Consider the following 18013-nt stretch of genomic DNA (forward strand, 5'->3'; position numbering starts at 1 on the left):
CCCAAAGGAAATTCAGCAACTTTTGATCATGGAGCATGGCACAAGCAACTTCTATAATGGACCTGTTCTTTCTTTCAGCTACTCCATTTTGTTCGAGAGTATAGGGCACAATTGTCTACTTCTTGATTGCTTCCTTCTTGCAAAAGTCAATGAACTCTTTTGATATGTACTCTCCAACATTGTCAGCCTTGAATATTTTGATTTTCTTCCCTGTTTGATTTTCGATCAAAGCTTTGAACTCCTTGAACATTTCAAAGGCTTCATCCTTGTGCTTCAAATAATATATCCATGTCTTTCTAGAGAAGTCATCAATGAAGGTGATGTAGTAGAGATGGCCACCAATAGAATGCATGGGCATTGGACCACATATGTCAAAATGAATGAGATGGAGGATGTCAGTTGTCTTGTTCTCGCTAGAGGGGAATGGTCCCCTTGTCTTCTTTCCACTAGCACAACCTGGACATACTCCATCATGATGAGCTTGAACCTTGGGAATCCCTGAGACCAATTCCTCCAATTTTGGAAGAGCATCATAATGTAGATGGGCCAATCTTCGATGCCATAGCTCGCTTAGATGATTAGTATCATGGACCAATGCTAAAGTGGTCTTCTAGTAACCCTGTAGAGTCCTTTCATATCTTGATCCCAATGTGAATGCATCTCTCATAGGTGATCCAACAGGCCAAGTAAGAACCTTTCCCTTGATGAAGGCAACCCTCATCCCTTTGTCTTCCAAAGTGGATATTGATACCAAATTCTTCTTCAATCCTGGCACATACATCACATCATGGAGCAAAATAGATTCCCTAGAATTCAAATGAAATTTGACGGACCCAAAACCTTTAACGGGATGAGTGGAGTTGTCTCCAAGGATAATTTTCAAATTTGACTCCCTCTCTACCAAATTAGAGAGAACTTCCTTATAACCAGAGAAGTGATGAGTGGCCCCACTATCAACCAACCAACTATCCCATGAATCCGAAGGAGATGAACTAGTAAGGGCAGAAATAAGAATATATTCAAATTGATTCGCAACATTACTTTCATACCTGGAGAATTTTGACTTCTTTTGTGGACAACGATCTTCTTCATGATCACTTGGAGCATCTCTTCTTCTTCTTTCATCTCTTCCATTGCGATCATTCCTTCGGTCATCTCTTCTTCTTTGATCATTGAACCTATTGTTGTTGCTTCTAGTATTGTAGCATGGTCCATTGTTCTTCTCAAGGCAATCTCGAGCATAGTGGCCTTTCTTATGACAATTGTAACATTCGATGTTCAAAAATTCCTTTCTTCTATTTGGATTTTGAGAAGGAGGCTTTCTTGAATTTGATGGACCTCCTTTTCCTTTCTTCTTCTTCTTGTCATGAGTGATGAATGCAGCAAGCTCTCCTTCTTCATGCTTTTGAATCCTTCCTCTTGATATCATCCTTGATTCTTCTTAAGTGAGCTTTCCAACAATTTCATCAAATGATGGAAAGACATTATTGTTGCTTATCGTAGTAATAAAGGTTTCCCAAATAGGAGGGAGTAGGGTTGTGGGGGAGACCCCCCCTTCCACGCCCCCTCTCCCAATTCGCACTCTGAGCGGGATCAACTCGAGAGCTAGTCGGGAGTGCGCTCGTGACAAAAAAAACGCTCCCTAGTTTTTCGGGAGCATTTAGTCTTTTTTGCAAAAAAAAAAATTGCAGTAATATTCCAAATGCAATTTTTTTCAAAGAAACAAATAAGTTTTGAGTGGGGCAGCCTAACGATCAAGCCTATGGCCCTAGTATTGATATGCCTCATTTTCATCCTTTTACTTAAATTTTTAACATTACCATGAAATGACTCAGGATGTTTGAGAGTGGTTCCAACCTCATTGGATTTCATATGGAGAAAGTAGAATTTTAGATTTCATTCAAAATCCAGCAAACTTATCAGTTTTTCAGGATTTCAGGAATGGGGGGATTTCAATGTTTCCATTGGATTTTGTCATGTGTTAGGGTATGGAACTCGTATTTAATCAAGAGCACCAATCCCTCTATGTACCTTGATGTTAGTGACATTGGTTGCCGAACTCCTCTATCATGACCCTCCTAAAAATGTACGCATCACTCAAACAAAATCTTGACTTGACATGTTATGCTTTTTATATCTTATGTTAATGCTTATAGGGTGATATTAATAACAAAGATCCCTATACAAAATCAGAGGTAATGACAAAGATACCTCTGGATATTAATACTAAGAGGGTGATATTAATGACAAAGATCTTGATTTTCCAACAAGACTAAAAAATTAGACATTTCTCGTGGTGGCAAGAGGCCCAAGCATTAGCAACAGATAACAGATTTGCTTGTCTTTTATAGTTTCTAGTAGTTTTAACATTTTATAACTATTGACTCTTTCATATTTATTATGATATTTTTTGTAAACAATATATGACAATTTAAGTTTGAAGTTTGAAGTTGGCAATTATAACTCATTAGTAATGAATTATGAATATGATGCTTCGTGAAAGTTGAAAGTTGTTTCAAGATTTGGATCCGCGTCACTCTTGACAAATCCCATCTTCTGCAAATAGCCATATATTCATCTATACCATGCTCTCAGTGCCTGTTTTAGCCCATACAAGGCTTTCTTCAATCTACATACATGAGACTTCTTCTCATGAGTCTCAAAGCTCTCTGGTTGTTCAATGTATACCTCTTCTTCTATTACCCCATTCAGAAATGTCGTTTTGACATCCATCTAATGAATCTCCCATCCCATCTGAGTTGCAAGAGATATCACGGTCCTAATAGATGTATCCCCAGCTACCAGGGCGAAGGTCTCCTCGTAGTCAATTCCTTCCTTTTGAGCATACCACTTAGCCACAAACCTGGCCTTGTATTTCTCAACATTGTCGTCTGTAGCTTATTTGATCTTGTAGATCCATCTTGAACCTACCACTGATCAGTCTTGAGGCCTTGGCACCACCTCCCAGACATCGTTCACCATTATGGAGTTGTACTCCTCTACCATCACGTCTAGCCAAACCTGATGTTGAGCTGCCTCCTTGAAAATGGCAGGCTCTCCATCCTGAGCTACTAATTCCCAATATCTATCTAGTTGTTTTCACTCCCTCTTATTGTTTCTTGGCGCACCGATGAATTCCTCTACATCTCGCAGAATCTGATGAAGTCCCCGGCTAGTTCTTCCTCTGCCAGCAGGTGCCTCTGTTATCTCCTCCTCCTCATCCTGAGAATCTTCCTGTCCTGAGGAAGAATTCTTTACTTCCGTTGGTTGAAGAAGCTTAATCAGCAGCTCCTCTTTCAACTGCTCCTCGGAAGGCATCTCACGAGATTTTCTGAAATCCTTGTCCTCCATGATTTTACATCTCGTCGAACTACTACCTTCCTGCTCCCTAGAAGATAGATTTTGTATGCCTTAGCGTTCTCGCTATATCCCACTAGATATCCCTTTTACGCAGTTTGATCCAGCTTCTTCCTCTTTTCTTCGGGTATGTGGCAATATTCTAAACTCCCAAATATCCTGAAATGACTGACTTCAGGTGTCTTCCCTATGAAACTTTCTCTGGAGTAATCTTGCCCAACACCCGATGAGGAGTATTGTTCTGAACATAGACTGTTGTGCTGCATGCTTCCGCCCACAGGAATTTTGGCATATCCTAATCATACATTATGGCCCTAGTTGCTTCTACAATAGTCTTGTTCTTTCTTCCTGCTACTCCATTCTGCTCCAGATTGTAGAGAGTTGTCCACTCTCTTCTGATGCCCTCCTTAGCGCAAAAATCAGTGAAGTCCTTATCAACATACTCTCCACCATTATCTGAGCACAAAGCTTTATTTTCTTCCCAGTCAAATTCTCCACCAGAGCCTTGAACTCCTTAAATCGACAGAAAAGCTCGTCCTTGGTTTTCAGAAAATAAATCCAAGTTTTCCTGGAGTGGTCATCAATGAAGGTAAGGAAATACTCGGCACCACTGAGAGCTTTGACGGACATAGGTCCATAGATATCTGAGTGTATCAATCCTAGTACACTCTTGGCCCTGTGTTTGCTCCTAGGAAATGTAGCCTTGGCATACTTTCCTAGAGCGCATCCCCTGCATACATCATCTCGTTCCGTACTCAGATCTGGAACTCCTATTATAGTGCTCCGGAGAATTCTCAGAGCTCCATGGTGCAAATGTCCCATTCTTCTGTGCCATAGTTCATTCAAGTCCTTGTCTCCATGACTGCCTATTAGTGCCATTGGTGATTCTAGTTGTAGTCTATACAACCTACTACTTTTGATCCCGATCTGCACTTTTTTTTCAGCTCGGGTGTTTGACATATACCTTCTCCTTGATGAAGTAGACGTCATAACCCTTGCCATGAAGTTGTGACATGGAAAGTAAGTTCATCCTCAATCCTGGTACATGCAGCACATTTGTAGCACGAAACTGTTCTCCCAATTCTGTTTGAAAAACTATGGTACCCTTCCCTACTGGAGTACACTTTGCCTTGTTCCCCATGGTGATCTAAAAGTTCATCTTCTCTTCTCGATATTCTGAGAAACATTCCCTGATTCCCGTCATATGCCACGAGGCTTCATTGTCTATATACCACACTTCTGATGATGTAGAACAAGTCATACAACCCATTTCTTCTTCCAGCCTGGAAGCCAACATAGAGAAATCGAAGTCTCTTTCTCTTGTGCAATCTTCTGAAAAGCTGTGCGAGTCCCCTGACATGGATGCCTCTGCATCGTGGTCTCAACCCATAACTGCTTTTCCCTTCATGTCTCTGATTACTCGCTCTGATACCATGTGAGAATTCTATCATTGCAACAACTTATTTACTTTTCGTACTTATTCTTCAATAAGTTATTTATGAAATTCGTTCAATAAACATTAAAATAAATTCTGCTGCAGATATCACACTGTAATACAAAAAGAAATACATGCACAAGAATCAACACATTGACACAGTTATTTTGGACAACAGTCCCCGGAAAAACCCAATGTGGGAAAACCGGTGCAGCAAGGGAGGATTTTAATATTCAGCAATTCTTCAACACAACAGGGTGCCAAACTGGCTTACCCACAGCGAGAAAAATTCTCCAACACCTCTCCCAGTCCTAGCGTCGGCTTGGCTGACCTCTGCGTGGCTCCCAGACACTTTGCGTCAGCCCTGGGTCTCTCTGTGTCACCCACGTAGGCCCAGCTAGTGACTGCGCCATCTCCTGTTGCCTTTGCGTCTGCTTGAAATGCCCTGCGTCTGCCTCTCCTACCTCAGCGCTGGTCTCCAGTGGCTGATCCCATCTCTCTATTCCATACTTTCTGCCTCCTGACTGCTCATCAGACCACTAGTTCCAAATCCTCAGTTAACCCCGCTCCAGAAATTGAATTGACTGGTCTCCCTCAGTGTGTTCTCCAAGTGACCCTCAAGCCTCCTCTTATACTTTTCTCGTTGACAAATCAACGGCTGAGATTAAGTCCCTAACCAACGGCTAATATTAGATCTGGATTGATCCATGACTTTTTGGACCATTCTAACACAGTTTTATATTAATTCACATTAATATTTTATTTTCCCTAAATTTAGACTTACTGACTTCATTAAAAATATTAAATATTTTAATATCTCCCAAACTGTTTAAAATTTGCTCAAACCCTTTCTGGGTATTGGAGATTTCATGTGCCTTAGCCTCTCCACCAATTTTCGTGGCTAGAGCACATCCGATGCTACCCCAAATCAACAAATCATTGGACTTTGGACATATCTCTTTTACCCTTTCTCTGTGGACCAAACTTGCCAAATTTCTGTTTTCTCTTGGCCATAGCAGCAAATGCCTACTCCTTCGATCCCACATCATCTATGGCTTTGAGTCTGGTCTCCTCAATTTTGCATGGAGACCAAAGTTCATTCAACAAGGTGGCTTCCTTCTTGGCATATATACTTGATGTGAAGTTACCCCATTCCTCAGGTAATGCATTGAGCACTATAGTTGTCATCTCTCTATCTAACATAACTTCTCGTAGTTCTTGCAACTGGTCTCTCATCTCAGATACCTGCATGAAGTAGGGAGCTATTCCTTCTTCCTTGGATATATTCATTTTATATAACTCATTACGCAACGATATCACTTCTCCAGTTGTACTAACTGAGAATAGCTCCACCAACTTATCATAGATTTCTTTAGATGTTTCAAGTTTGGAAACATAAGGAATGAGAGGGTCCTTGATGGATTCTATCATAATCTTTTGAGCCCTTGTTTCATCCTTATTATACTTTGCTAGGGCTTGAGTTTTGTTCCTTAGCAGAAACAGTGACACTCCCTTTGGTGTAGTCCAGAAGTTCATTCTCTTTGAGGAGTAGATCAGTCCTCTTTTTCCATGCTAGGAAATTAGCAGTCCCAACCAATTTGTCGCTTTCCTTGCAAAAAGACATTTTGATATTTTCAGAAGAGGACATAAAAATACTTACTTCAAAGAGTTGTTGTAAAGAGATCTTACTGCTTCCTTGAAGATTTGATGATTTGACTTCTTAGATCTTGGAGTTCTTCAATATGCTTTCTTCAAGGTGCCTTGAGAGAGATTTGCTTGTTGATGAAAACTTCTCAATGTGTAGATCTGGAGATCTTCAATGATGGGCTTGGATCTGAGTACCTTTCTTTGAAAATGACGAGTCTTTGATGTAAACCCTTCTTAGATGAACCTTCTTGAAGATGCCTTTAGATGGAAGGCTTTCTTCTTTCTTTGTTCCCAGGCTAGTAGTCCTTGATGGATCTAGGAGAGGAGATGGTAATCCTCCTTATCTTTGATGGATCTAGAACCCTTGCTTGTAGATCTGATGCTTCAACCTTTGTGTGCCCTTGCTTCTTGATCTTGATGCTTCAATCTTCTATGTGTTCTTGAGATGCCCTTCCTTGATGTGTCACCTTAGCTCTGATACCATGTTGAAGAATCTAGGGCATCTAGGTTATGATGAGATTCTTCTGACGATGATAACAATTTGTGAAGTACTTTTTACTTTTCTTATTAGCACAATCTTCTCTTCTTATTATTATTAGTGTGTGATCTTCTTACATCATCAAATAGTTACCAAAACAAAAGAGACAAGAACACAAGATGTTGGCTCTCTACCAAGGCAAAACCTCTCTCTCCTAGAGAGGAAAACCCTTCTGCAAATTTCTCTTATTGAAGCTTCAATTGACAAATTCCAAACCCTAGACCCTTGACAAGAAGATCCTCTAAGCACAAGTCAAACCTTTCCATTTTATCCGAGATCACTTCCTCTTACAGCACTTCGTCCTCCTTCTTTGTCCTTCTTCCGGCAACAGATAGCTTTATTGCAACAACCCTAGTTTGCATGATCTAGAGGGGACATTCCTCTTTCCTTCGTTCACTTGAGATGTAGACTTTCTCAATTAGGAAGACGACCATATTCTTAATCCAACCGAGCTCTTTTCTCTAATGTAGTTGCATATCTGGGACAGCAGTTGTATGGCGTTAATTCTTAGCACGTGTGAGGGGATACCTTCAATAATAGCAGCTATGCATGCTTTCTTTCCTTTGCTTGAGTAGTCCCTTCCTTCGCTGAAGTAAGAGGCCTACTTAGCACTCTTTGCTAGATCAAACAAGATTCTTCGCATGACTGTAATAATAGTTGTGATGTGGTAGCAAAATGAGCATCTTCTCTTCACATGTGTGACTGTAATAAGGCCTGAAATCGTCCTTCTAAACTCGGCCTTCTTCCCTTCCTTCTTCGTTGAAGTAGAGACACCTTCTCTTGCCTTCTTCGCACCCTTCTCTAGCCTTGTCCTTGTTGATTTCATAGATCACTTGCGGTTGTGGAAGTGTGCCCTAATCTAGCATGTGTGACATTCCCTCTTATCCAAAACAGAGATATCCTACTCGGCCTTCCTTTCACTGTATAGGACACTTCTTCTCCTCACTTTTTTGCACCTCTTCTTCTTCTTATTTTAGAGAAGATGCGTCCTTCTAGTGAGGCCAAGATGCCCTTATTATAGTGATTTTGTCCCTTCCTTTTGAGCCAACATGTCCTTCCTAAAGGGTCGGCTTGAGCTTGACATGGAGCTGATTTGCTGGACCGAATTTAATTCTTTACAAGAGGAGGCTTGACTTGGTTAGAGGATTTTGCCTTGACTCAATTTCATGACACTTTCACTTGACATTTTACATAGACATATTTCCATAGTGTAACTTGCCCTCAAGGGGTCTTCAATACTTACATTCACTCTTTGACTTTCCTAGAAGAACTTCAACATGTGCTTGACCTATCAAATGTACAAGAAATCCATTCTTGATAATGAAAAAAATAATAATTCTTTTCTTTTACAAGTACAAATATCAAAATTACATTTATGAAGACCGAACCTAGTTACACTTTCTTCAACAATAAGAAGAGGCAAATGGTTAGAGTCTAGCTCTATAGGGAAGCACTCAATATTAAAGTTCAAAAACTTGGAGATAGACCTTTGAGAGCATATAGCATAGTCTAATGTGCTTTTCCCGTTGTATGTTTTACAAGTAATACTATTGGACTTCAGCCAATTTTTCATGCCATTACATATAACCATGTCGTTTAGGCTACAAAGGCTTAATAATTATGCTCCAAAGTGTGAAACCTTCCCTTTCCCATCTTGTGATGTCCTCCTCCAAGGGTGCTCTTCATTCTCTCTAAGCCATAGTGGGTTGTTATCCTCTCCCATATTGTTGCCCAATTGGATAGATTGATTGTTTTTTGTTCTAGCATTAAAATCTGTGAAAATTCGGTGATCCAGAATCCTACTGCAATAACTGATAATATTTCTTCTACTTGTTAAATTACTTTAAAAAAATATTTGCAGTTTTCTACGACAAATATCAAAATATTCGCAGTCCTTGAGTCTTGGCCGTCGAAGTGGCGCGCTCCAGCTGGCTCCGCAGTGGACACGGATATGCTGCGCAATGCAAAAAGGAGGATACAAAGCTTCGAATGGTGCAGCTAGCTGAGAAGCGCAAGAAAGAGGAAGCAACGACTAAGGCCTAGGCAGCGCGCGACGCTGCTAAGTTGGCCGAACAACAACAGAAAACAGGAGAAGAAAAGCGCGAAAGACAGAAGTCACCTTCGCCCGAACCAGAGACAGACACAGAACAAGGTGGCGCAGACCCGCAGACGACGTCCACCCAACTCAAGCGTCCACGACCACGAGAGCAGACAGTGCCACGAAAGAAAACAAAGGCATCAAAGACTTCTTTCGACCCAATCACCCTCACTGAGGGGGATCTGCATGATATCGGTGAAACGGTGAGGGATGTCACCATGGAGGCCCTCCAACAATTTGAAGAATAGCAGCAGCTAGTATTGGGGGCTCTCCAGACATAATACAGGAGTTGCAGGTTTGCACTCCACAAGCTGGCGCAATGTCCACCAGCCTCGCAGTCGGCACTTCAGCTGCCGAAGAGATGTTGCGCACAAGGGTGACCAACACGATAGTGCTACCAGATGGGGCACTTACTACAGAGCAGGAGGCCGACAGACCCATGGTGAGCAGTTTGAAAGGGGTAGGGTTGAACATGGCTGTGCTCCCTCGGGAGACGCTCTACCTCTTACAGGATGGAGTCACCGCAGAACTTCAGGCCAGGGAGAGTCGCACTCTACAGGTAATGAGTGAGCAACACATCAACATTGAACAGTTGGGCCTGCAGCGCAATGAGGCAGTGGAGTAGAACAAACAGATAATGTAGGTTGTGGAGGAAGCCTGCCGGATGGTCCTGGAGTTGGCCATTCAGGCAGAGGAACTAGTGGAAGTGCGCGTTTGTAAGTTAGCCACAGGGGTGCGCAACGCAAGAGCAGAGATGGCCAGGGTTCAGCTGGAGTTGAACCTTCAAATTGCAGAATTACAGTTGAGGGCTCAGCCTTCAACTCCACCGGAGGTCAGAGAACAGCGTACCATTGTGGTTACAATAGCAATAGTGACAGTTGACAGTGCAATGGCAGACTACATGCAGCTCTTCGAACAGTCATTCAAGGTCCTAACCACCCTGCAGGAGGACCCGAATGTAGAGCGCCTAGAGACAGAGGCGCGCGAGCTCCAACAGAGATATGACGAGGTAAAAGGGACCGCACAGATGGTTTCCCTTACACAAAGGCTTGCACGGATGTAGCAAGCAAAGGTGCTCAAAGAACAGGTGGATGCCGCTTGGCACAAAGAAGCGGTCTTAAAAGCGCGCCTACAGCCATGGATCGACGAGGCTTATACAATTACAGCCTCCATTGAAGCAAAGCTCGCGCAACTGCAAGCAACTTAGCAGAGGATTCAGGGCAGCAGTTCAGCAGCAGTGGTCATCGAACAGCACGTGGAAGAAGTCCAATAGGTAGCCGCTTAGTGCGTTGTCAAAGTTGCAGCGATTCAAACAGAGCTGGGAGGTCTTCGAGCTAAGATCTCCGCACCTGCAAGAGTGACTCGAGGGCGAGTCATGATGTGTGTGTTGGGGGCTTGTTGGGCACAGGATCCCCCAAGGGCATTTTTGGGGCTTAAAGCCCATATTTTGGTCTAATTTTGTAATCTAAATGTAAAGACTCCGCATTTTGTGGGCGCGGAGCACGTAGATGTTAAAAGAGTCATAAGGTTGTCCGCCCTTATTTTGATAATGTAATGTCGGCTGTAGAAGATCTACCCATGGTCCGCAAACCATGGGATTGTATAAATAGAGCTAAGCTCTAAGTAGTATTAGGCAAAAGAATGAAGCAATGGAAGTAATAAAGAATTGAGAGATAGCTCGGAAGTAGAAGTCTAAGTTTTGGGTTGTAGCGTAGGTAGAGGCTCTGCAGCTGAGTGCGCAGAGGCCTAGAAGTCCGCAGCTGAGTGCGTGGACCCCTGCAGCTGAGTGCGCAGGGCGAGTTGAGTCTGTAATTATCTGGAAGTATCAATAAAGAAGAGTATTCTATCATTTCTGTGTCTTTATTTCTTGTTTATGCATCTGATATATTGGGTATGAATTTCACTTCTAATGCTTATATGATACGCGAATGTGTATAATTGTATTGGTTAAGTAAATGCAAGTAAGAACATTTGTTTACGCGAAGCTAACTAAGATCTGTTAATAAGATAAGTAAGATACTTAGCCCAGTTTAGGAGATATCGCAGTTCACTGCCCTAGCAACGCGAAAGGACTTCAACCCCTGGTTGGGCTGCGCGAGAACCGATTACAACATTTCGCGAAGGTACTGAAGGATAGAGAAGAGGGATAAGCAACCTACGCGAAGGTAGGTATAGTTGGAATAAACCGACATCATAACCATCTCAAGGGTGCGGAAACTTGATTCCAGCGTCCCCCTATACTGCTTCGGGTGAGACTTCAGTCCACCATGACTCAAGGACACTAGCTCTCTTTCTACTGCCAAGGGTTAGCTAGTCTCGTCAAAAAACTAGCCTTACGCGGACTCTTGAATACAGAGAGGGTGGATGTAATCTTTTTACAGGAGAAACTCGGGCTAGTTGAACACGTTATCCCAACCCTTGAATCACTTATTCCCGGATGGCAATTTCATGCTTTGGATGTGAATGGGAGATCTGGAGGCATCGCATTGGGATTCAATCCCAGAAAGGTCAAATTATCCAATATCTAGGGAGGGATTGGATACATTGGGGCAAACATTTATTCATCTGATCTGTGCTTAGACATTCGGCTAATCAATGTATATGGCCCCTGCCACAACCGTGTCACCTTCTGGGAACATCTCCTCAGATCAGGTCCCCTCCAAGCTGATAATATCATTTTGGGGGGTGATCTTAATTTTTCAATTGGATATGCTGAATCATGGGGACACAATGCACAGATTGATTCCCTATCCGATACATTTGAATCCCTCCTTGAGGAGCATGGGCTAATTGATATCCCCTTGGCTCAACTTCAGCTGACATGGAAGAACAGGAGGACAGGGGATGCAATGCTAGCCCGAAGATTGGATCGCTTCCTTATTAAGGAGAGATTATTAGGGAGGTGTCGTAATTACAAACAGTGGGTTGGATCGGGGGGTATGTCAGATCACTCCCCCATATATCTTGAAATTAGTGGCCATGATCACAAGCCCAAAGCACCTTTCAAATTCAATGCAACATGGTGGAAGGATCCAGAGTATATTCGTCTTGTATCTGACTATTGGAAGGTCAATCCTCCCAGCTCGGGACGGAACATATCAAAGGAGTTCTCGCATAATCTCATCAGCCTCAAGCGTATTTCTATGAATTGGGCCCGCAACAAACAATTGCATGATGATGAATCCCTTCGATCAATTGAGCTTGAGAAAGCCTAGAGGATGAACATTGAAGAGGCTATCTGTCTGATGATTTTAAGACACATCTCACTTCTCTTATTGCTGATCGGGATAAAATATTGAAGGACATGGAAGAATCATGGAGACTCCGAAGCAGAGCTATTTGGCTCAAAGAAGGGGATGACAATACGAAATTCTATCATAAATTTGCCAATGGACGTCATGCTATCAATACTATTTGGCAGATGACAAATGATCAGGGACAGCGGGTTCAATCATTTCAACATCTGGCCTCTCTCGGCTCATCACACTTCCGGAATCTATATAGGGCTCCGCATAATGTATCGTTGGATGAAATCATAAGAGTGGCTCGTTTATTCCCCCTGATATGTGAATCAGGAGGATGCTGAGGATTTGCTTAAGCCAGTTTCGATGGGGGAACTAGAGTCCACACTTAAATGGTTTAAGGACAAGAGCTCCAGACCTGATGGATGGCCTATGGAGTTTTATATAGCCTTTTTTGATATACTTGGGGAGGATCTTCTTAGCATTATTGAGGATTGTCGTACTTCAGGTCGCATGTATGATACCTTCAATTCCACCTTTATTGCCCTCATACCGAAGACAGACTGTCTTGAATCCTTCAATGATTTTTGACCAATCTCGCTCTGCAATTGTATTTACAAAATAATGGCCAAAATCATTGCCAACCGCCTTTGACCCATCCTCTCAGCACATATCTCACTAGAGCAATTTGCATTCCTCAATAATTGCCAGATACATGATGCAATTGGCACAGCACAAGAGGTTCTCCACTCCATCAAGACAACGAGATTGAAAGGTATGATTCTAAAGGTTGATATTTCTAAAGCTTTTGATCGTGCAAGCTGGCTATATCTTAGAATTCTACTAACACATTTGGGTTTTCCTCTGGAGTTCATCAACTGGATAATGTGTTGTATCACTAAGGTATCCTTCAGTTTTCTTATTAATTGCTCTACTTCTCCTTTTTTCATGCGGAAAGGGGACTCAGACAAGGATGTCCCCTCTCCCCACTACGTTTTTTGCTTATCATGGAAGTTCTTAGTAGACTTATATCTGAAGAGTTTCGCCTGGGCGCATACAGGGTATCAAGATCACCAACGACTGCACATTAACACACTTATTATTTGTAGACGATGTCCTGCTTTTCCTTAATGGGAGTATTGGGGATCTGACTGATTTATATACAGTTATGCTGCTATTTAGCACAGCCACTGGCATGGAGATCAATGACAGTAAATCTACCATTACTACATCTGGTTTCTCTCCCCACGAGATTCATTTCGCTCTTCACAGATTCCCCTTTACCTTACAATCTATGGATGATGGACTCAAGTACCTTGGGTTTCGTCTAAAGCCTCTGCATTACAGAATTGCAAATTGGATATGGCTGGTGGCAAATGTTGATTTTGGGTAGCATCGGATGTGCTCTAGCCACGAAATTTGGTGGAGAGGTTGGGGCACATGAGATCTCGAATACCCAAAAAGGGTTTGGGCAGATTCTAAACAGATCAGGAGATATTAAAATAATTAATATTTTTAATGGAGTCCCTAAGTCTAAACTTAGGGAAAATAAAATATTAATGTGTATTAATATGAATCTGTGTTAGAGTGGTCCAAAAGACATGGATCAAGCCAGATCTAATCTTAGTTGTTGATTAGGGACTTAATCTCGGCCGTTGAGATGTCAACAGGAAAAGTATAAGAGGAGGCTTGAGGGTCACTTGGAGAAGACACTAGAGTGATCAGTCATTCTATTCTCTAGAGCAAGGTTTGCTAAGAGAGATAGAATCAGTGATCGAGAGAGCAGCTGAGGGGCATTGAGTACAGAGAGACAAAGAGGCAGAGATAGTGCCGGGATAGCAGCAGAGCAGCCAGAGAGACGCAGGAGTAGCCAGTGCTCATGCAGGACCACGCAGAGGCAGCTAAGTGTTGCGTAGAGCACTAGAGGGGCCAGCATAGCTGACGCAGAGGCTCAAAGAGCTGACGTAGGGCCTCCTTGGGCTGACACATGCCAAGATAGGCTGACGCAGGGCTAGCGCTGGGCTAGGAGAGGCTGACATAGTCCAAATTGGGCAGACGCTAGGGTTTCTGGGGCAGATTGGTGCTGAGTAGCTGCCGAAAAGGATTATCCAGGGTTTCAGCCAGTAGATTTGTCAGAAACAGAGAGGTATTACTGCTAAGGAAATTCTCTGTTGGGTAGGCCAGTTTCGGCACCCAGATTGTACTATGATATTGCTTAATAAGAAAACCGTCAAATAGTTGCACCGGTTTTCCCGCATTGGGTTTTCCCGGGGACATTAGTCCAAAAATAATGGTGTCATATGGTGTGTTTGTTCTTGTTTCTCTTAGTTGTTGATCTATAATATGTTGAGCATGCACTAGTGTTTATTTTCAGTATTTACATTGTAAATAACTTGTTAAGGAAAAATAACAATTAGGTAGGAATAAATCAGATAAAGTGCATGCAGGGTTTCTAACTAAGTAAACTTAGAAAATTCAACATGGTTTCAAAGCATGATTGCAGATCACAGGAGGACTAAGAGACATCAGTCGAGTGGAGCAATAGCAGTAGAAAACAGCTGTCCCGAGGAGACAAAAGTTGTTTCTAGCAGCGCAGAAGCCAAGGAGTGTGATGCAGAGCCAGCCAGAGCCATGCAAAGGAAGCCAAGAGCTACGCAGAGCCTCAGAGAGGCTAGCATTGGGCCAGGGGCTGACGCAGGGCATCCCAGGGCTAACACAAACCCATCCGAGGTGACGCAGGGCCAGCGTGAGGCAGAGAGGGGTTGACGTAGTTCACAAAGGGGCAGTTGCTGGGGTCTAGAAGGCTGTAGGAATATTGCAGAGTGGAGCTAGTGAGGTACTGTAGTCAAAACATTAGCTAACAGAGCAAGGCCAGAGGACTTGTTACTGAGCGTTTCTAGCCGAGGAATCCAGATCAACAGTGTAGTTGCACAAGTCGATCAGAGTAGGGGCATCTCGACAAGTGGCAGAAGGATTTCATAGAGGGAAATCAGGACTCAGAGGGAGTCCATAAGAGAACTTCCAGATGGGAAGTAGAGACTCAAAGGAGTCAAACAAAGAACTTCCAAGAAGGAAGTAGAGGAGCATCATGACACTACACGGGGTAAGAGACCAGCATAGACTGGACGGAGCATCGAACTTCGCAGTCTGGAAGGCCAGAATCTTATCCGTGCTTGACAGGAATCGTGTCAAGAACTTCGCCTTAAAGGTAATAGCTATCTTAGTCGACCGCAATGATAATGACAGCTACGAGGAGGCGATGGCGAGGACCAAGTGCATTATCCTTGAGAGGGTCAAGGATCATGTGGTACCACATATAGCCGAGAAGGAAACGACATTTGAGATGTGGAAGGCTATCAAGAAGCTATACCAGCACACTTCTATGCAGAAAAGAATGTTGCTCGAGAATCAGATGAGGTCGTATTAGATGAAGAAGGGACAGTCGATAAACACCTTCCTCGGAAGACTGAATGAGATCCGAGATCAGTTGACTGCTATAGGAGCGACACCAGATCAGGAGCTAATGGTGAGGACAGCCCTGAATGCTGGGAAGTATTTGTCCAGAGTATATTAGGCAGAGGGACACTTCCACCTTGGGACAAGATGTAGGTAGCTCTTTGCCAGGAAGAGATCAGACGGCATTCGAAGACAGGTAGCAGCAGCAAGGGGGTCAAAGTCAAGTAGGAGGAGGAAGATGTGGCCCTAGCATCTGAGGGAAAGCAGGAGAAGCGGAAAAAGAAAGATCTCTCCAAGATCAAGTGCTTCCACTGTGGGGAGCTGGGTCATTATGCGACCCAGTGTCCAAGGAAGAAGAGTAAGGGAGATTCTTCCGAGACTAAGGCAGCGCCAACACGGGCAGAGAAGGAAGTTCTGACAGACGATAACTGTACCATGAGTGCACACGCACCACTTGAGCGGAAGTGGGGAGACATCGAGCTATAGTCAGGAAGACTACAGGCAATGAGAGGCAGGATCCTCGAGGTACCCAGCCTTTTAGATTAGACCTTGCTATGGGAGCCCCGTCGAGGAGTAGCACGACTGGCTGAGTGGGTAGAGACAGATGCGGATGGAGCGGTAGAGACTGCTATAGTGCAGGAGTCCCGAGACAGCGCAAGGCTAGCAGGTTGCAGTAGTGCGAGAGGCACAGGAGTGTTGCACCAGTGCAGGAAGGCATAGAGAGGTAACAGTGCGAGATGCAGGGAGTTGTTGCAACAGCGCAGAGGTCAGAGAGGGAGCACTTGTCAACGGAAGAGGGAGCTTCAGCATCAGTGGGTGTTTCTAGCCCAACAGGGAGGTCAGTTAGGAGATCAGTGACTTACTTCTCAGCTAAGTCACCTGACACGGGGATTCGGGACACGTAGGATTCGAGATTCGTGGTGTCGGATTCGGACATGCTGACCCCCCGGAACAGGACACGTTAAGACACGTTATATATTGTTTTATTAAAATATATATATATATATATATATATATTAAAAATTAGATATTATCATATTTCTTACACAAATTTTAATTAATGATACAAATTTATTGATTTCAAACATAGATCTTCATCTATAGCTATTAGCATGCATAGTACATACAAAATTCAAATAAATGTCAGTGGTACTGGTCACATAAATGATAAATCTATTAAAAATTTAAATCATGATTCGTAATTCATAACTGAAAGACAACTTACAACTACAAGATAGTAAGATAAACACACTGACAACTGTAGTTTTCTCATTAAGTCATCAAATCAAAATGTGTTACATAGGTAGTGTTGGTGCAATGCCAATGGCAAATAGAAATAGAAAATATAAAACAACTACAGCCTACAGGTATACAAGCCTCAAGGCATCAATCAGCATCAAAATCAGCATCACTGTCCCCATCATCATGGTCCCCACTGCTCTCCTCTGCATCCTCCTCCTCCCTTATATCCATAGTCGCCTCTACATCTGCTGGTATGGAGGTTGACCCCTCTAAGTCATCAAAACTAACAGGGTCTAGCACTGGATCACTGAGATCCATGTTGGCCAATGCCAACTCAACAGTGGTGTCCAGACCCATATCATTTGGAAAGACATCCCACATCTTTGTCTTTCCCCTCAACCACTCTTCCCTCTGCCTGTAAATAAGACGAAGGTTGGTGTGCACATACACAATTGTCTCTGCCCTGGACTGCTCAAGCCTGCTCTTCTTCACATTATGCAAATTCCCATATGTGCTCCAATTCCTCTCGCAACAAGAGGATGAAGTCACCTGAGAGAGGACCCTCATGGCTAACTGCTGAAGAGGAGGACTTGTTGCCCCATGATTTTCCCACCAAGAATAGGGCTTCTTAAGCCCCCTGTCTCTAATCACATCATAACCTCCAAATCGACCAGTGCCAGTGGAAAACTCTGCAAAGGCATCCTCTACCTCAGCAAGCAATGCATTATCCTGATAAATCCGCCTAAATGCCTCTTTACTCCCCTGTGAGATTTCACCATCCATGTGAGGAGGGAATCTGCGAGAAGGTCCACCATTCAGCCACTCATGGCTGTAGTATTTGCGGTTCAATGAGTGAGCCAAACAATGTAAAGGTGTATAATTCTTGTCCCATCTGCTGACAAGAATATCATGTATGGTATCGCAGAAGGCCTTTGGTGATGTCTCATACTCGCGGCATTCACTCTGTAGAATAATGCTCCTCACAAACTCAATCATGG

General features: G+C 43.2%; 1 protein-coding gene across 5 annotated transcripts in view; it reads right to left on the reverse strand.

Annotated features, from left to right (window-relative positions):
* LOC149167379 (uncharacterized) overlaps window positions 1–18013 on the reverse strand; it is a 332408-nt gene that overhangs the window by 39172 nt on the left and 275223 nt on the right. The gene's annotated exons all lie outside the window — the stretch shown is intronic.

The sequence above is a fragment of the Pinus tabuliformis genome, chromosome 5_1 (assembly GCF_031772625.1).
Source record: "Pinus tabuliformis cultivar Carrire ecotype Pingquan chromosome 5_1, CPIR1, whole genome shotgun sequence".
Classification (NCBI taxonomy): domain Eukaryota; kingdom Viridiplantae; phylum Streptophyta; class Pinopsida; order Pinales; family Pinaceae; genus Pinus; species Pinus tabuliformis.